Source organism: Pelodiscus sinensis, chromosome 1 (genome assembly GCF_049634645.1).
Source record: "Pelodiscus sinensis isolate JC-2024 chromosome 1, ASM4963464v1, whole genome shotgun sequence".
In the NCBI taxonomy this organism is placed as follows: Eukaryota; Metazoa; Chordata; order Testudines; family Trionychidae; genus Pelodiscus; species Pelodiscus sinensis.
The window spans coordinates 192,401,276-192,422,023 of record NC_134711.1 but is presented as its reverse complement, the minus strand read 5'-3'; the positions used below and the strand labels follow the sequence as shown (position 1 = coordinate 192,422,023).

At 41.7% G+C, this 20,748-nt stretch overlaps 1 long non-coding RNA gene across 1 annotated transcript in view; it reads right to left on the bottom strand.

Annotated features, from left to right (window-relative positions):
• Window positions 1-16,775: 16,775 nt before the first annotated feature.
• LOC142826984 (uncharacterized) overlaps window positions 16,776-20,748 on the bottom strand; it is a 74,603-nt gene continuing 70,630 nt past the window's right edge. Inside the window, exon 3 of the long non-coding RNA XR_012901300.1 lies at window positions 16,776-18,826. This is a non-coding gene — a long non-coding RNA (uncharacterized LOC142826984). The remainder of the gene's footprint in view (window positions 18,827-20,748) is intronic.

The window sequence follows — 20,748 nt, the reverse complement described above, 5'->3', positions numbered from 1 at the left end:
AAAGGATACTTTTCACATCATATTGTGTATAAATACAAAAAGCTACTTTGCATGAAATTCCATGTGAGTGAAATTACTTTTGGGAGGAGAGGCAATATGAAAATGAAAGGTATATTTATTGTTGTTGAAAACCATTTAAAAAAGGATTAAAATAAATGTCGAGAAAGCAAGCAAGCCACACTGCACAACTCACCAACTGTAGCCACTCCAGAGCTTGAGTCATTGGAGGTTGTGGAAGAATTTGAGTACCTGCCCCCAGTAGTCGATATCAAGTGTCTTGGTTGGTTTTAGCTTGTGAATACATCCAGCTGAGCCATTTGTGCCTGCACGCTCCTAGCAGCCAGAGCTACCAAGGCTGATCCAAACTTAGGTCTGGAAACCTGGATCTGGATTGCATCCACACTGCAAAATGCCTGGGTCCCAGTGGGACTTGGCTTCTGACCCATCCTTGGCAAGGTCAGTAGGCCTGAATCCTGAATGGTTCCTGGCTCAAGTCAGCCTATATGGATGAAAGTGGAGCATGGACTTAAACCTGACTCAGAGCCTTGGTTTGTTGTGCTGTTTAGATACATCTGAAGGGACAAGCCATCCCGTAGCATGGGTCATCCCAGAGTATTAACATTACACAGTCATTATAACAGTAGGTGAAGCTCCATCATTTCATATGGAACTAGACTAAAAAAGTACTCAAGAAGATATGGTAGAGAAATATCCTGCACTGGCAGGAGATGGACTAGAGCAGAGGTTCTCAGGTGGTGGTTTGTGGAGCACGGCTTGCCCACTGAGTATTCAGTGTGCTCCCTGCTCACATAGTGCTGGCTCTCCTCCTTTCAAACAGACACATAAAAAAGTCACTAAAGACTTTCCTATTCTGATGTTCTCCGAAGTAAGTAAGTACAGGCAGTCCCCGGGTTACGTCCAAGATAGGGACTGTAGGTTTGTTCTTAAGTTGAATCTGTATGTAAGTCGGAACTGGCGTCCAGATTCAGCCGCTGCTGAAACTGATCAGTTTCAACAGCGGCTGAATCTGGACACCAGTTCCACTTACATACAGATTCAACTTAAGAACCCCAGGCATCCCCAAGTCAGCTGCTGCTGAAACTGATCAGCAGCTGATTCCAGGAAGCCCGGGGCAGAGCAACTCTGCCTTGGGCTTCCTGTAGTCAGCCGCTGGTCAGTTTCAGCAGCGGCTGACTTGGGGACGCCTGGGACAGAGCAGCTCGGGTGCTGCTGGGTTGGTCCAGTAGCGCGGCCGCTCCTCGGCGCTACTGGACCAACCCAGCAGCACCCCAGCTGCTCTGCCCCAGGCGTCCTGATTCAGCCACTGCTGAAACTGATCAGCAGAGGCTGAATCAGGACTCCTGGGGCAGAGCAGCTGGGGTGCTGCCGGGTTGGTCCAGTAGCGCCAAGGAGCGGTGCTGCAGGACCAACCGGCAGCGCCCCACCTGCTCTACCACAGGCCCCGGGCTTTGCTCCACGTCTCCCTGGTCTGCTGGGGGGGGGGGCACTAGCTGCGTCCCCCCCCAAGAGACCAGGGAGCCACGGAGCAAAGCGGCGGAGGACCTGGGCCGGACCGCGGCGCTTCCAGATCAGCGCTGCGGTCTGGCCTGGGTCCTCCGTGGCTTTGCTCAGTGTCTCCCTGGTCTGCAGACCAGGGAGACACTGAGCAAAGTGGCGGAGGACCCAGGGCTGGACCCAGGGCACTTCCAGATCAGCTGGAAGTGCCGCGGGTCCAGCCCCTGGTCCTCCGTGGCTTTGCTCAGCGTCTCCCTGGTCTGTAGACCAGGGAGACGCTGAGCAAAGCGGCGGAAGACCCGGGCCGGACCCGCGGCGCTTCTAGATCAGCACCGCAGGTCCGGCCCGGGTCCTCTGCCACTTTGCTCCCCATCTCCCTGGTCTGCTGGCTCCCCCAGCAGACTAGGGAGACGGGGAGCAGCTTTTCTCGCCCCGGAGGAGGCAGGCGGCGGGACTAGGAGTCCCGCCGCTCTAGTACTCCGGGGCGAGAAAATCCCCGTTTGTAACTGCGGATCCGACATAAGTCGGATCCGTGAAACTCGGGGACTGCCTGTAGTGTTGCTGCCCCAGAGCTGATATCTGATCCTAAGTGGGAAAGGAGGCAGCTGCATGACTCTGATATGTTACACATGAACACATATGCAGAGGGCAGTGTCCTCTCACCCCACTCTTCTAACATGTGGTGTATGTACTCTATGAAAAGGCTAAAGAACCCCTGGAGTATGTGGTTTTTCTGATTTCTAAGGTCACTGGTCTTGTGAATTTTATTTACTTATTTCTGGAGGTGGAATATGATGAAATAGGCATAGAAACAACCAGCTCTTTTGTTGCCTTGCTGCTTTGATCTTAGATTTTGCTCTCCTCACTTGCGCAATATGGTACCTGCCACCAGAAGCCATGCTGGGCTCATTCACAGTATGTAAAAGCTAGTCAATAAAAATAACTGGAGCTAGAAGGAACAGCTCTTTTATGGTGTGGCATTTCCAAGTTATTTCTTGATACCGAGTGATCACATGTTGCCATTATAAAACAATCATGGTCTAGTATAATGTATAACTGCAATCATAAATCCAGCGTTGTATTCCAATTCTTTGACAGCAGATATGCCAGTGATTAGACCCCATGTCTCTGTGTTTCCCCTTGATTTTTGCTAGGATTGGTCTGTCTGCTTCAGCGGAATGTTCTGACTCCTACTCCTTTCTAAAACTAACCAGCTTCATCTGCTGCCTGAATAAAAGCCTCACGTTAGTCACGACATCTTCCTGCACTGTTTTATTCACATACTTTGACAGAAAATAATCTATTATAAAGCCCTACTTTTAAATGCAGGGATGGGCTCCAAAGCATCTGTCTTAGTATATGTAAGCCAGTGTCACCATAGCAGCAGCAGCATGGTGCTGCAGTACACTTATGCCCCTGTCCCAAATGCTAAGGTCAGGCAGCATGTCAGAGGGCCCAATGCATTCATAACTGTGCTATAGGCAGTACCATGGAACCTCTCTAGTCCGACACCCTCGGGACCTGACCAGTTCCGAATGAGAGAATTTGCCAGACCATATGAGATCAATATTGTCTATAAGAACATCAGAACGGCTGTACTGGGTCAGACCAAAGGTCCATCTAGCCCGGTAGCCTGTCTGCCAACAGTGGACAGTGCCAGGTACCCCAGAGGGGATGGACCGAAGACAATGATCAAGCGATTTGTCTCCTGTCATCCTTCTCCAGCCTCTGACAAAGAAAGGCCAGGAACACCATTTCTATCCCCTGGCTAATAGCCTTTTATGGACCTAACCTCCATGAAATTATCTAGCTTCTCTTTAAACTCTGTTCTAGTCCTAACCTTCACAGCCTCCTCTGGCAAGGAGTTCCACAGGTTGACTACACACTGTGTGAAGAAGAACTTTCTTTTATTAGTTTTAAACCTGCTCCCCATTAATTTCATTTGGTGTCCTCTAGTTCTTCTATTTAGGGAACTAATAAATAACTTTTCTTTATCGGCCCTCTCCACACCACTCATGATTTTATATACCTCTATCATATCCCCCCTCAGTCTCCTCTTTTCTAAACTGAAAAGTCCCAGTCGCTTTAACCTCTCCTCATATGGGACCCGTTCCAAACCCCTAATCATTTTAGTTGCCCTTTTCTGAACCCTTTCCAAGGCCAAAATATCTTTTTTGAGGTGAGGAGACCACATCTGTACACAGTATTTGAGATGTGGGCGTACCATAGTTTTATACAGGGGCAGTAAGATATTCTGGGTCTTATTTTCTATCCCTTTCTTAATAATTCCTAACATCCTATTTGCCTTTTTGACCGCCGCTGCACACTGTGTGGAAGTTTTCAGAGAACTGTCCACGATAACTCCAAGATCTCTTTCCTGATTTGTTGTAGCCAAATTAGCCCCCATCATACTGTACGTATAGTTGGGGTTATTTTTCCTGATGTGCATTACTTTACACTTATCCACATTAAATTTCATTTGCCATTTTGTTGCCCAATCACTCAGTTTGGAGAGATCTTTTTGAAGTTCTTCACAGCCTGCTTTTGTCTTGACTATCCTAAACAGTTTAGTATCATCCACAAACTACCACATCACTGCTTACCCCTTTCTCCAAATCATTTATGAATAAGTTGAACAAGATTGGTCCCAGGACTGACCCTTGGGGGACAGCACTAATTACCCCTCTCCATTTTGAAAATTTACCATTTATTTCTACCCTTTGTTTCCTGTCTTTTAACCAGTTCTCAGTCCATGACAGGACCTTCCCTCTTATCCCATGACAATGTAATTTACACAAGAGCCTTTGGTGAGGGACCTTGTCAAAGGCTTTCTAAAAATCTAAGTATACTATATCCACTGGATCCCCCTTGTCAGCATGTTTGTTAACCCCTTCAAAGAACTCTAATAGATTAGTAGGACACGATTTCCCTTTACAGAAATCTTGTTGACTTTTGTCCAACAAATTATGTTCTTCTACATGCCTCACAATTTTATTCTTTACTATTGTTTCGACTAATTTGCCCAGTACTGAAGTTAAACTTACCAGTCTGTAATTGCCAGGGTTGCCTCTAGAGCCCTTTTCAAATATTGGTGTCACGTTAGCTATCTTCCAGTCATTAGGTACGGAAGCCGATTTAAAGGATAGGTTACAAACCACAGATAATAGTTCAGCAATTTCCCATTTGAGTTTTTTTAGAACCTTTGGATGAATGCCATCCGGTCCTGGAGATTTGTTAACATTAAGTTTTTCTATTTGTTCCAAAACCTCCTCTAATGACACTTCAATCCGGGACAGTTCCTCATATTTATCACCCACAAAGGAGGGTGCAGATTTGGGAATCTCCCTAACATCCTCAGCCGTGAAGACTGAAGCAAAGAAATAATTTAGTTTCTCCACAATGGCTTTATCGTCCTTGATTACTCCTTTTATATCTCGATCATCTAGGGGACCCACTTGCTTTTTAGCAGGCTTCCTGCTTCTAATGTACTTAAAAAACATTTTGCTATTTCTTTTTGAGTTTTTGGCTAGCTGTTCCTCAAAATCGTTTTTTGCTTTTCTTATTACATTTTTACACTTAATTTGGCAGTGTTTATGTTCCTTTCTATTTATCTCACTGGGATTGGACTTCCACTTCTTGAAAGATGCCTTTTTGTCCCTCGCTGCTTCTTTTACATGGTGGTTAAGCCACAGTGACTCTTTTTTAGGTCTCTTGCTATGTTTTTTAATTTGGGGTATACACTTAAGTTGGGCCTCTATTATGGTGTCTTTAAAAAGTTTCCATGCAGCTAGCAGCATTACCAACACTTCCATTGCTTATTGGGCTCTCAGAGGACGTTTAGGGGTAAATTAAAGCTAAACAACACCACAGAACCCTGAGAGCCAGGATTGGTGTCTGTAAATAAACTTTATGGGTGTAGGATTCAATTGTGGAAGAACTCTGTATGTGTGAAGTATAGGGGTGGTGAGGCCTGCATTCTCCCCTCTTTCCCATTCCCTCCCCCCCCCCCCCTTTCCCTACTACTGATGAGCCAGAAGCAAGCCTCTAGGAACATACGCCATTGTAGCAAGAATGAATTGTAGATAAGGGTGGGAACATAACAATCTTGTTTACCTAAATGTACTGATCATGTAAACAAAGTCAAAGGACAAGCAGTACAACTGAGCCATATTGTAATGAGCAATGAGTAACACCCGGATATTTCCAAACTGCCACAAACAAGGTAGACACACAGTATTTAAAGCTGCACCAGAGCACAACAATTTGGACCTCACCGATAGGCTTTAGGTACCAGTGCCTCAGAAGCTGAGACAGTCTCCTCCTTCATCCGCAGCTGAAATGGGGTTCCCGGCTAGCCAAAGGGATGTAAGAAATGCCGCTTTTCCTATCATGTTGTTCTTTTAATTAAGGGGCACAGCTGATAGCTGTCATGAAATAAACTGCTTGGCTGTGTCTACACTGGGCCACTTATTCCGGAAAATCAGCCGCTTTTCCGGAATAAGCTGCGAGCTGTCTACACTGGCCCTTGAATTTCCGGAAAAGCAATGATGCTCTACTGTACAAAATCAGCCGCTATTCCGGAAAAATATTCTGCTCCTGCTCAGGCATAAGTCCTTATTCCGGAACACTGTTCCGGAAAAGGGCCAGTGTAGACAGCCCAGTAGTCTTTTCCGGAAAAGCGCGTCTACATTGGCCACAGACGCTTTTCTGGAAAAGCAGCCTGCCAATGTAGACACTCCTTTTCCGGAAAAACTGAAAACGGAATAGTATTCCATTTTAAGCAGTTCCGGAAATTCATGCCAGTGTAGACACAGCCCTTGTGTTTGACAGATACCTGTGTAGCGTTTTTTGTATTTTGAGAACCCAGTGTTGGACATGAGACTTACTCTTGCTGTCAACAATGGGACTGTGGGAAACTTGGCCACACCCAGATAAGTGACCATTTGGCTAACTAAAATCATGCTGGACAATGGGTAATTCCAGACCAGAGAGTTTTGGACTAGAGAGGTTCAATCTGCAATGCTACCTTCATTGGAGGGGCAGTGTCAGCAAGGGCTGCCTGGCATCATCAGTAGTTGCCCACAAAAGGGTAGGTGAGGGGAGTGGTGAACTCTGAGAGCCTCGAGTTACTACAGTCTCACAGCCCAGCTCTGCACTCAAGAGCAAGAGAACAGAATGCTTCTGCTGATGGTAGGTCTGTACTGTGACACAGGACAGCTCCTACATGCAAAGCTGCTCTACCTCACCCTAACCCAGCTCTGCTCACTGGGAAAACGGGTGGAACCCTTGATCTCCCCTCCTGCCAAAACAACAGAGACCACCATTTATAAAGCTTTCCCCAGAGGAAAGGATCAAACTCTCCACTTCTTAGTATAAATATGCCTCAGCACCGACCACCAGTGCCACAGATCCCTCACTAACCCAGCTTCTCAAGCAGGTCAAATATGGAGGCCAGGTTAACATTCTCACAGACTTTTGAGGTATACAGGTTGCAGGGTGAAACCTTCTTTCATAGGGTTTTATACAGCCGCATCTCACTGTATCCAACCACCTTCCATGTAAAATCAGTACCAATAGAAAAGTCCTTAGTGGGCCTCATGCAATCTCTGACACTTCTAGCTATGCTAGGAGTAGAAGTTTTGAATGTTAGATTTTCTTTCTTTCATTCATTCCTACTTGGTAAGTGTTATTGGTCAGATATTGTTGGGTGTGCCATTCTTATGGAGAAAAGGCTTTCTTAAAGAGTTAGGTTTTGCAGCATTTCATAAAGACAGCCTGTCCTCCTCTGTGGGCCTTTGTTCCACGGTCAACTCCCTTTCAACTGAGAATACTTTGTGCATGAGAGCTTTTTAGGAAGAGTTAATTTATTTTCTTTTAACAACATAGTGATATTTTATCACTTTCCCCAAATTAAAAAACAAACAACCACCACCTTCTCCCTCAAATACACAGAGAAAATTGTTTATAGGTAGAGATCTTGCCCATGTAAATTAAAGCCAGTAGGGAAATGTTCAAAGTCACAGAAACCAGGGGCTAGACTAGAAATATTTATACACCTTTAACAACAGTGAAAGCTACTGAATTCATCATACCAGTAAGGCCTTTACTATACTTACATGGAGATCGACGCTCCAGAGCTTGATCTTCCGGGGTTCGATTTAGGAGCTCCAGTAAGGACTAGGGATGCGAATGGTTAATCAGTTAAGCATGGGTGAGGCTTACAGCTTCAAGTTAACTGCCATGGGGCAGAAGGCATCCCAGTCTGGCTGGAGCAGCCCTTCTCGGCAAGGACAAGGTGTTGGATCCCAGATGGGCTGGAGCACCCTTCCCTCCCCGCCGCCAGCTGCGCCCCCCAGCTCCTGCTTCCTCTTCCCTGCCTCCCCCGCTTTAATCAGTTAATCGATTAAACATTACATTTAATGGTTAACCAATTAAATGGGATTTTACATCCCTAGTAAGGATCCACTAAATGGTCTGCTGATGGTGCTCCATGAACCCTGACACTCCATTGGGTCGCGAGGAGTAAGGGAAGTTGACAGGAGAATTCCTCTTATTGAACTCCCACAGTGGGGACACTGCAATGTTGAGCTAAGGTACTGCAGCTCCCCCTAAGTATGCTGTTCACGTAGCTGGAGTGGCATGTCTTAATTCAACCTGGCCTGAGGGTACTGATGCAATACAGAGATACTAATATTAAGGAATCCTCTTCCCTTTACTTGAAGCATCCCAGTGAAACTAGTGGCATTATTTTGCCATTGGATGAGCAGGAATTGATATTCAGACATTCATGTTTTGAGTGGGCTTCTTCCAAGTATGGAAAATGTTAACTTCTCCCCAAAATAAAACTCCACGAGACTGCAACGAACAAAACCTTTTAATAACTGCAGTAATGCTTTAGTCAGTCATGTTAAAAGTATGAGGCTCAGCTGTAGTCAGAGTCCAGATTAATCCTTTTTAATATTTGTCTTGTGATTTAATCTCAAATGCATTTGTTTCAAAACAATCAATTTGTCTCTATTTCAATAGCGGTTCTGTATACCCTGGAATTTATTTCTCTGTTTGTGCACTGTTCCACCCCATCACAAGTTTAATCGCCTTATTTAAAAATATTTAAGAACTTTAAATATCAGAAAAAGCAGACCTTTCACCATGAGGCAGACTGGAGATACGCATATCAGTGAATACATTTCCTGAGTAATAGCACACTACGCAGTTTATAAAATGCAATTACGCAGTAGCAGCTCTTATCAAGAAATGGATTTACACTGAATTCCTTGTAGCGATAGATCAAAGAACTTATTTTGTTGACCTATATCTGTACTTAATTGTAAAGCACTTTGTAACATACATAAGCAAATCATCTCCCTTCTTCTGAATAATTTCCTGTGTGTGAAGAGTAGTTTCCTTGACACAGATGCTTTGGAGAGAGGAACCTCTGAAAAAATAAACAGTATTTGCCTTGAATATGACTTATTCTAGAAAATTACAAATATGTAACATACTGGCTCATTATAAAAGTAATTAATTAATTAATTAAAGCACACACAAGGAAGGAGTCCTGTGGGAAAAAAATAGTATACAAACATGTAATTGGAATAGCAGGAGAATTCATTTTTATGCATCCTGGGCATAGAGCTGGTCAGAAAAATTTTGAAGAAAAATTCTGACAGCCTGATGGGAAGCCAGGATCTTGAAAGCCTCGGACATTCTAGCTCCCAAGCCTCTAGCTCCTCAGCAGCTTAGACATCCAAGCAGACTGCCTAAGACCCAGGACTCCCAGTACAACTGCATAAACAAAGTTCTGGGGCTTTGTTCTGACAGGGCTGCCTGATCAGAAGAAGAGGGGGATGGGTGAGGTTTGCTTCAGTTTTAGAGGGCTCTCAAAATGATAGAGGGGCAACTTGGCCAAATTTGAGTGACTGACTTTTCAACCTGGTGCACACGGTCACAGTGCTGGGAAGGACGGGGAGTCATTTTGCTATCTCCAGCTGGGCCCAGCTTCCACCACTAGCATCAATGCATTGAGCCCAAGGTGATCCACCAGGCTGGGTTGGGGATATCACTCCTATCTGCAGTGTGGGTGGGAGATGAGGAAGAGGCGGGGGCAGGAGTGGCCACTTAGCTGCACCCATTTGTGAACTTTAAGTAATTTTGGAAAATCCTGCAAAAACAAAATATAATTCACAAGGTTCACAAAACCTTCATCGCTACTTTCCATAGTCTTTGGTTTTAATGAGAGAAAGGAAGGTGTGATTAAATTTACATTTGTTGGTATAAAGAGGTTCATGTGTCTGTATGCACTAGTGTATCTGTTTAGTCAGTTGTTTGGCTGTTGGGTTATATGTTACATAAATTGTCAGTGGAGCTAGTTGAAGCCTTTGGCTGAGATTGTCAAAGCAGTGCAGGAGATACAGTCACTCATTTTCCATTAATTGTAATAGAAAATATGTGACTAAAACCTCCTCACTGCTTTGAAAATTGCCATCAGTGTTTTTAATAGTTAAATTACATTATGTAAAAGAACAGACTGTGTGTTTTAGATTTTGAACAAGTGGGGATGCAGAGCTAAAATTCAGATTTGTTACCACTGACTAACTCATTGTTTATGTAAACAAGAGAAAGTACTTTTTCACACAATGCACAAGTAACCTGTAGGACACATTGCTAAGGATGTTGTGAAGGAAAATGTATAACCGAGTTAAAAAAAAGACTATGTAATTTCAGAGATGATAGGCCATCAATGGCTGTTAATCAAAATGGTCAGGGATGCAATACCATACTAGTTGCTATCCTAAACCTCTTGCTCCTGAAACCAGGAGTGGAAGACAGAGATGGATCATGCCAGCTGTCCTCTTTTGCACACTCTCCCTGAGGCTCTGGTACTGGACAGTCAGAGCTAGGATACTGGGCTAGATGGACCATTGGCAGTATGACCATTCTAAATGTTTCTTTTGTTCTTACGAGTTATACATTTCCAAAGTCTATAGTATTTCAGAATAAAATATTTTGTGTCAATGAAAAAAGCACTAAAAATTACAATGAAATAAAAAAGTATTGATAATATAAAACTGTGAAAAGTTAGTATATATCAGACTACAAACTCCATTTTATTTTGTGAGTAGCATTTTCACTCTCAAACTGGACTTATTGGTGGGCTATATGGAAAGTTACCCAGGGCACTGTGGTTTGTGGGGAGGAATGTACCATGGTCAAGAGGCAACAGTCAAGAGGGAAACTGAGGGGCTCAGAATGATGGGGGAGTGGAGGTCCAGGGAGATAGTGGGATGATGCAGAGAGAAGCCAGAGGAGGCTGGGGGGTCAAAATACAAGTTTGCCCAGGGTGCCATTTTCCCTAAGGCTGGCACTGCCTCTAATTTGCCTTTTATTCTACATTGTGACTTTGACCCTCATCTTGTACTGAAATCGCCAGACAGGTGTCAGGAGAAATTCTTGCATCTGGAAGAAGGCTAACAATTCAATTCAATCAAGAGTCAATAGCCTGAAAGTTCTCCCATTCACATGACAGCACCTTAAAATAATCAACTAAGTGCCTCAAATAAATGCACTCATAACCAAGCCATGGATCACCTATGAGAAACTTGAAGTCCCTGAAGATAGTCATCTGAGAGATTGGAACTTATAAAATGGGGGCTTTCTTTCACTGACCATTTGAGAGAGGGGAGAAAACCCAGATCAGAAACAGACAAAGCTAGGAAGGAGGAGAAAGACAAGGAGAACCCTCAACTTGCTGGAAAGGCACTGACCAAGCCCCAAAGGACTCTCGAAGTGGTGAGGAAACTGAGGTAGGGATTTGCATGCAGATTTTGTTATTTTCCATAGATCTGTATTTCTTTTATGCTTTCTGTATGAGGAAAGTGTATGGCATTTAGAAACTCCTTAGTAGAATTTGGGTGTCTCATTAGACCCCAAAGACAGAAACAGTAAAGTAGAAAATTCACAGGTTTGGTGGAACTCTAGGAGCGTGCAGTAGCCACCACGGAAACTTTGGAGACCCAGTGCTAGTTTCCACAGAAAGTTTCTACTTTATGGTAAAAATGTCAAAACCTTAAAATTTTCAGCTGAAGCCAAGAAATTTCAGCCATAATACAAATAATTTTAACCAAAGAGAAAAGATTTATTTGGAAATGTAACCAGGGTAACTTGTGGCCCAATCTATCTAAACTGTCCAGGCTCCATGGTTGGACTACATCTCTCTCCTAAAGTATCACATTCTGCCCCATGCTATGTCACCACGGTGACTTAGGGGGTTAATTTTTCAAGAGAAAGTCAACATTTTCTATAAAAAACAGGCACATTTTAGAAAGAAAGAAAGAAAGAAAGAAAGAAAGAAAGAAAGAAAGAAAGAAAGAAAGAAAGAAAGAAAGAAAGAAAGAAAGAAAGAAAGAAAGAAAGAAAGAAAGAAAGAAAGAAAGAAAGAAAGAAAGAATTTTCCATTAAAAAGGTTGGAAGGATTTTTTTTGACCAGCTCTAGCTTGCATGTTTACAACATGCTTGTAAACACCAATTAGCAACTTATGTTGACAAAAATAATGATTTTTAAAATATGTTAGCTTGATCTGTCTATTTCTAGCTGCTAAAATATTTTAAAAAGGCATTTGTTGAAATGGGTTAGGCCAGTTTTTCTCAAAGTAGGCTCACTTTGAGAAACACTGGGGTGAGACAACATTTTTTTAAATCATCATTCATTTTCCCAGCCTCTATAGGTCCAAAAAAACCTATAACATTATTTTGATGTTTGAAGTTAAATAAAGATATAGTGAATCTAACTTGAAGGCCAGTAGTTAATACATTGTGAATCTGCAACTTCAACTCTCACGATATAGGGATTTTGTGAGGAAGGAGAGAGTATGGTAATATGTTATTTTAGAAGCTTAATAGCTTTAGAGGGGTAGCTGAGTTAGTCTTTAACTGGAAAAACCTAAACGAATAATTTAGCAGCACCTTAAAACATGTAGAATGGTCTCATGAGCTTTCATTAGTACAACCCACTTCTAGAAGTTTCATCTGAAGAAGTGGGTTGTATCCATGAAGCTCATGATACCATCTACGGCTGTGTCTAGACTGGTAATTTTCCAGCTGTCTACACTGGCCGCTTGAATTTCCGCAAGAACACTGACTTCCTACTGTCTGAAATCAGTGCTTCTTGCGGAAATACTATGCTGCTCCCGTTCGGGCAAAAGTCCCTTTTGCGCAAAGCTCTAGACGCTCTTTTCCACAAATGCTTTTAACGGAAAACTTTTCCGTTAAAAGCATTTGCGGAAAATCATGCCAGTCTGGACGTAGCCTACATGTTTTGTTAGTCTTTAAAGTGCTGCTAGACTATTTGGTCTTTTTAGAAATGTCAGGTGAACTGTTCCCTATTTTTAAAATCAGGAGGTACCATTTGTAGTAACCAGGCCGTTAATTTAACATTCACTGGCTTACTAAGGAAATGTAAATTAAAGAATGAGGTGGCAACAATGATAAGAGGTAAATTTGTTTGTTCAGTTGGGAGCTGGCATGTGTCGGCTTGTGCTTTGATGAAGTGGGATTGAAAGATTTCAAAGTGCACACAGGAAATGCTCTAGCAGATAAACTTTGTCCTGCAAGGTTCATCCCAGCCACTTTTTAGACTTCTGCACTTGTTTATCTGATCAGACAGTCTACAATTCTAGCCCCACAGAATCCATAAATAAAAGTGACTGTGATAGAGTCAAAAGCTGACTTCTACAGAGTTAGCTAAATATCTTTGCCTTAATGGAAAGGCTGTCAGGTACAATTGTGTACAAATGGAAGAGTGAGTTTTTGGGTCTGGTGGATTAAGCATCATACAAAAAAATACAGCTTGAAAAGAATTAATTGGTGGCAAAACTGTGATTACTTATTACAAAAAGGTCTTCATTGACACAAATCATAAGATGATCAACATTCCTGCCAAAACAATTCAACACAGTAGCCATTCAAATAAAATAAAATAATAATAATAAAATAATAATAATAATAATAATAAAATGTGCTATGTTGGCCAGATATTAGATATTTTATCTGCTATATGAAAAGTGAGGACATATATAAAATAACAATCTCTCCTGTCCCCCTCAACAAGTCTGCAGAACTTGTCATCAGATTATTTATTGAGAAACCAAACTGAAGAAAAGAAACATTTTTGAGTTTCTATTAACTATTGTCTTAAATAGTAATCTTTTGATTGTATAGTAGAACCTGAGAGTTATGAATATCAGAGTTACAAACTGACCAGTCAACCACACACCTCTTTTGGAAGCAGAAGCATGCAATCAGGCAGCAGCAGCAGCAGCAGCACACATGCACATGCGCGCGCACACGTGCACACACACACACACACAGAGCAAACCCAGTACAGTACTGTGTTAAAAGTAAACTACAAAAAAATGAAATTGAAAAAATTAACAAGGTCAGGAAACCTTACTTCAGTTAAAATTCCAGTTTTTTCTTCTACTTAACAGTATTAATGTTCACTTGTAAACTTTTGAAACAACAACCATTACATTTTGTTATGAACATTTCAGACTTACAAACATCCTGCATTTGCAAGGTGCATCTAGCTTTGAGGCTCTGCTCTATGTGTATTTTTAGGAGTTCACAGAAGGTTTTGGAGCAACTGCAGATTGACATATTCAGAATCCAAGACAAGACCTTGATCTCTAACAACACAAAATCTTGTTAACTTTAGCATGGAAGTGAGATTAAAACTGTATTAATTAATGTTCTGATGGGAGCCGTGGGTGAGCCACCTAGCTTTTAATTTTTCCCACTTTCTCAATATTGTCTAACATACTAATATCTCATATTTAATACAGCAAAATGTCAGCTTTTGGAGGGCAACATTACATTTAATATGTACATACTTTCATGCCCAATATCAGCCAACCAACAATTAATACAATATTTAAAAATATTGCATTACATACCCAAGATATCAAAGAATCTCTGTTTGGTGTTTCGGGTTTTTATCAGCATTATTATCATTTCAATCTGAAAAATTAAAGACTCAAGCTACGTCTAGACTGCAGGCTTTTTTCAGAAGAGATCTTCCAAAAAAACTTCTTCCGAAAGAGAGCGTCCACGCTGCAAAAGTGCATCGAAAAACCCATATGCTTTTTCAAAAGAGAGTATCCAGACTGAATGGATGCTCTCTTGCATGTAAGCTGTAATTGATATGAACGGAATGGCCACCAGAGCACCTGTGCTTTTTCTTCTTTCCACTTCTTCTGAAAGAACTCCCTCTTCCCCATCCACACACATCTTTTTCTGAAAGAGCTCTTTTGCAAAAAGGCTTCTTCCTTGTAGAATGAGGATTACTGATGCCAGAAAAACCCCTCTGTTCTTTCGATTTTCTTGTGGAACAACACAATTGCGTGTGAACGTTCCTCAAGTTTTGTTGGAAAAACAGTCACTTTTCTGACAAAACTCTGTAGTGTAGACATACTCTCAAAGGATAATTTAGGAACAACCATCCTGGATCAGACCCTTGGACCATCTAGTCCAGTATCCAGTCTCAGGACCAAAGGCTTCAGAGGAAGGTGTAGGAACCAAGCTGTAGGCAGATATGAGATACCCCACAACCACCATTTGAACTCATCTTGGTCTCTAAGGCTATGTCTAGATAGTGGAACTATTTCGGGATACCGGAAGTATCCCGAAATAGCAATTCCGCATCTTTAAATGGGCCTGTTATTTCTAAATATATTTAGAAATAATGGGTGCGCTATTCCAGCATCCCTGTAACCCTCATTCCACGAGGGTTAAGGGATTTGTTGAAATAGCATTTTATTTTGAAATTTCAAAATACCTCGAAATAAGCTATGCAATTAGCATAGCGCAAATTGAGTAGTTTATTTCAAGGTAAGGGTGCTGTGTAGATGCACCCTAAAGGTATGCCTCAAATGTAGTGTAAGATTGGGCACAGACTCGGGCTCAAGCCCAAACCCACTTTTGTCTACATACAATTCTGTCTGATTCAGGCCCAGAAAAGTTGGAGGCCTGGTCCCATGGTGGCTTGGGCCCAAGCTCTGTCATGTGATGGTTACTGACTAAAAGTCATCCTTTGCCAAGCGTGCCATTAACTGGTTGAGGGAGTACTGCCAAATTTTCGTCAATTTCTACTGCAAGGCAAGAAAACAGATTGACGTTAGCAACAGTTCCAGGAATGACCACACATATCAGCTAACAACAAACAATTTGGCAACGCTGGGGAGTCACTGGACCCTGTGCATGCAGCAGATTAAATGGCTGAAGACCAACTACCAGAAAGACAAGGAAGAGAACTATACCTCTAGCAACTCAACTCATACAGCACGTTAAATTTCTCACTCCCCAAACCAGTATAAGACTGCAGTGGAGCCTGCAGGTTCTGGGTGAGGATACCAACGTGAATCTTATGCTGAAACTAATCCTTGAGGAGGTTTAGCTGCCAGAGAGCTGCAGCACATCCTGGGTCCCTGCTTAGAAGAACTTTGTGATGCCACATCTCTTGCCGCCACTTCAGAACTCGCAGCAGAAACCAAAGAGGCAAAAGTCATCCCCCAAGCCTGATAAGTTTTCTTGTTCCATGTTTGTTTTTATTAATAGATACTGGCTTAAGCCCTGAAGCATACAATTTAATATCCTGTACAAAATTCAGGATAATTACAACTGTAGCTTATTCTAGGTCTCCATATAGATATCCAATCCCTTTTTTGACTTTATAACTTTGACTTTGATTTACAACTTCACCATGGGCACAACAAATCAACGTAAGCAATCTTACACAAATACGGTAGAATGTTTTGGTTCATGAATACTGCTGCACCATGCAGAATATAGACAGATTCTCTTGTCTGGGCTCAAGCAAGGTACCCAGAGCCTTTCAAGAAGGGGAGAAGAAAACATTTCAGAGGTTTATTTGTTGGTCTTTTTCATGTCAAACATTTGCTTTAATAGATGAAAATAATTCAGACTAAATTCAACAGAAATCCATTAACTTCAATTAATACTGGGGTTTGACCAAAATATGTCATGTTTGAAAGCACTTCAGATGATAGCAGTGGAGTGGACTTCAGTGGAAATACAACAGTTTAGGCCAGTGAAATATTTGTCCTTAGGTAATAAAATAGCCAAGGCTGCTAAATCATTGGGGACACAATACTTCACACTCCCTCAGGTTGGCTCTGAATGAAGCTAATAGTGTAGAAATCACCACACTGTAGTGACTCATGCAGATTAACTACAAGTTCAAATTGCATAAAACTCTCCTGTTACACAAGTCACGGAAGGTAACATAAAACTAAACTTCTTGCAAAAGCATGTATCGGTGTATTTATTTATTTAAATATATACTCAGTCATAAAACATCTTTCCCACATCCTTTATTTCCAAAAATCTAAAAATAGTAAATGATAAAGCAATCTGCCAGTAACTGACAATATAATAGTTTCTTGTTCTACTGACGACTGTACCATCATGGAAATAGGATCTTCCTTCACTCATAACAATTAGGGAGTTATATGATTTTGCTATAGTGTAGCTTCTAACCCAGTGAAGTAACCTATCAACTATGAAGAACAACAGGCAAAATGATTAGGTAATTTCTGTGCTTCACTTTTTTGTAGGCAAGTACAATTTTGCAGTTTCATAATCAAGCTCATGTTATACCAACTAAGTAATAGAAACTTAAAGTTCAATGCTAGAATCCAAATATCTGAATCTCTGGATCATTCATGGATATTTCAAAATATGCTTTTGGGGAATTCTGCCTCACTTCACCTCTCCACACATCTTACTATCTTCAAATCTTTTCACATGACAGGACACAAATATATGTCAAAAAGATCATTCCCACAACCACAAAACACTTGTTCTACCTATAAATAATGAAAGGGATTATTGATTATAAGTGCTAGCAGTATGTGGTAGATTGCTGGATTGAGTTCACATGGCTTCAGCGTATTACTTCTGTGCATCACCATACAACCTCCCATAACTATCTCTACGCCTTTTTCTGTGCAGCCCTGGGAGCTTCTTCCAGACCCCTTCCACCATGCTTCCGCCCCTCCGTTCTTAAAGTACATCCCACATTGAGGCCTAGAAATACTATTCCTCCTGCCATGGAAGTATTAAATTGAGAGGATTAATAGTAACGATTCAACCAAAAATCACAGAACTTAGAAACTGTGCCAACCAACATTGCTCTGTCTTGTTTTCTCTCACTTGATGTTTATTATTTCATGTTTGTTAACTGTATGTTGTCCATGAAGACAGTAAGCTGTTCAGGGCAGGCACCCTGTCCTCATTTTATCCGTAAAGCACCTGCCACAGATTTGGTGTTCTATAAAGAGTAAATAATAATAGGCTATTTTATTATTGTTGGTGGACTTCAGACGGTTAAGAGGTTCATTTCTGGTGCTTATCCCACATCATCTTGGTTTTGGTCTCTCAGTCAGGCTGGATGATTTACAGCTGTCTTCCTTTTGAGCTGCCAGACATTTCTTCAGGTTTGAGCCAGATCAAAATATCCTAAGAATAATTTGTCTTGTAATACTCTTGTCCTTCTTTTTCTAAACAAAGCCAAAACAAGCTATGAAAGACTTTCAAAGTCTGTGCACCAAGACAAAAAGTCAAAGTACATGTATAAATTGGGAGAAAGTCATATTTATCAGTGAAATTTCAATTCCAGATTGCAAATTTTTAAGCATTAATGATGAGGTATGACGACTTCTGTTTACAGGGGAAAATTTTCCCTCTGCTAGAGAAACTACCAGCTACAGAAAGGAAGGATGTCAAATTTTAGAGTCTGACAAACTTGCCTTCTGAGTGGTATATTACACATAGCTACTACTATGCATCATTCTCTTTACCTGAAGAATAATTTCAGGTTATTTTCAGAGGCCCACACTAAAACTTGGACTCAACCTTTAAAATGCCTGGAACTGATCAGAGTCAAACTGAAAGATGCCTAAGGTTAAAAAAGATGAACATGTGATCCATCATGTAATGCTTGGGCCTTCCCCAGACTACTCAAAGATGATATTTACTTTCAGATTCCAGAGGGTAATCTCCTCTTAACAGAGTTGAAAAGTTACACATACACGCACATACACTCCAAAGTCATAATGGAAATGTTAAAAAACAAACAAACAAAAAACAAAGCCTTCATCTTCCATTGCTGCTATTTCAACTAGTGCAACTTCTAGTAAGCAGCAGGGCAATGAGATGTCTGAGAACATTCCACTAGGCAAAACTCATCAGCCAAAAGAGCAGTCAAATTTTGAGCACCATCCTTTTTCCTTGTATCCTGCAAGGGAAGACAAATAAATCCTGTAAAGTATTCTGAAAGAGTATATTACAACACCAGCTAATTTTCCTAATGAATTTGGCCCCTTTGAGAATTAATGTATTATTATTCATCAAAAGAATAAAGTAATGTTGGCCTAATTTTACAAGTTTTGTTTTCCAATGTCTTTTTCCTATCTCAAAGTGAATGTCCTGAACTGCTCTTCAGCACAGCAGGAGAAGATAAAAAATAAAATAAAATAAAATCCAGACGGCTACTAGAAAATGCACAGCATCTGGTATATTTGAAAGTGACGTTTGCTGGATTTGCACACATGTATGTATGTAATCATTGAGCCAGATTCTGATCCCAATTATCCTAATGTAAATTGGATTGTCACTCCTGATTTGCCTTGGCATTGAAGTCACTCCTGATTTGCCTTGGCAGCAAAGAAGAATGTGATGACTAAAATAGGTTATCCTGTCTGCCAGACGTTTTGCTGCCCTATGTCAGTCTTCTGCCCTCTCATGAAATGACCAATATAAGTTTTCTTTCCCCATCCTCCCACCCCTAGCTGGCATTCAGTATTTCCTAACAAGGGATGATGTTTTGTGGCAGCAGAATGACTTTTCTTCTGTATCAGAATCTGACTGCATTTCTCTAATAAGGCCTCCTTCTTTCCTCCTTCAATACAGAGGCAAAGTACCTACATACTGAAAATCAAAGTTACTACTGTCCTGATTTCCATGCCCTTGTTTCCCGGAGAGTAAATGATTCTCACATCTCCTTTGTGATTCATTTCATGCTGGTAATAGGCAAAGTGGAATTATAATTAATTATCATGCCAACAGATCAGTGCATCTCACATTTCTGTGAGACTCATGGTTACTGATTGGATGAAGCAAATATGGCAGTCTGCATCTCTACACAAGACATTAACTATAAACATGCTAAGTACAGATGAATCCATTAAGTCTTTCCATTGCAAATATCAGAGGTCCCTTCTATGCTGAGTTAGAAAGGTACATTATCTTTAGATGACATATTATACTCCTCGAAGGCATGTAGGATTAAATCTTGGATCCACTGAAGTCATCATTGTAAAACATTTTCAATGTCTGAAAATGTTTGAGAACCTCACAAAACCTACAAGTCCATTAGATTCACCCATTCACCCAGTGTTTATGTAGGAACAGAGTGCAATAGAGCATGTGCGAATTGCCCGTTCCCAAGATCTCTGGGGGACTGCTGTCAATATCTCTGTACTTAATACAAACCAATTTGATTGCACTTGAGTCTAGTCAGCCATTGAGGGAGGAAGAGTCATGATAGTCAGGTTCCCTGGACCTTCAGAACGAACTTAGAACCTCCACTTGATCTCCTTGGTTCTTGGTCCCATTTTTTCCACAGCAGAAGAGAATGCTGCAGCCGCTGATGGACAGGGACTGCAGCAGCCCTTTATAGACCTTTGCAGATAAAAAAAGGGAGGCCGGAAGATCAGGACGCCCAGCAGACTCACCCAAAATAATGGTTTTTAGAGGGTGTCATAGGGGACCTGAGCTAAACTCCCCCCTTATCACTGGCCTGCAAGCAATGGGTACCTGCTGCCATTTCAGAGTTATCTGCCAGTGCTTGGGAGAGGGAGACATGTTTTGACCTCTTCCTCTTAGGTCTGCCTGTCATCAGTTCTGGAGAGTCCCGTGCTGGGAAGGGACACGGAGTGACACACTACCATGGTTCTCCTTAGTATGTGACAGTGGAATTGGGAGCAATGGAATCGTGGATTTAACCTTTGAGAAGAAAGGGGAGGGCCAGCTGTGGCCACAGAGCTTCTCTTCCCAAAGGATCCAGCTCACCCAAAATGGCAATAATGTTGCACAAGAGTAGAGCCCAGCAGACACAGTGAGCCAGGGCTGGCCTTACCATGAGGTGAACTGAGGCAG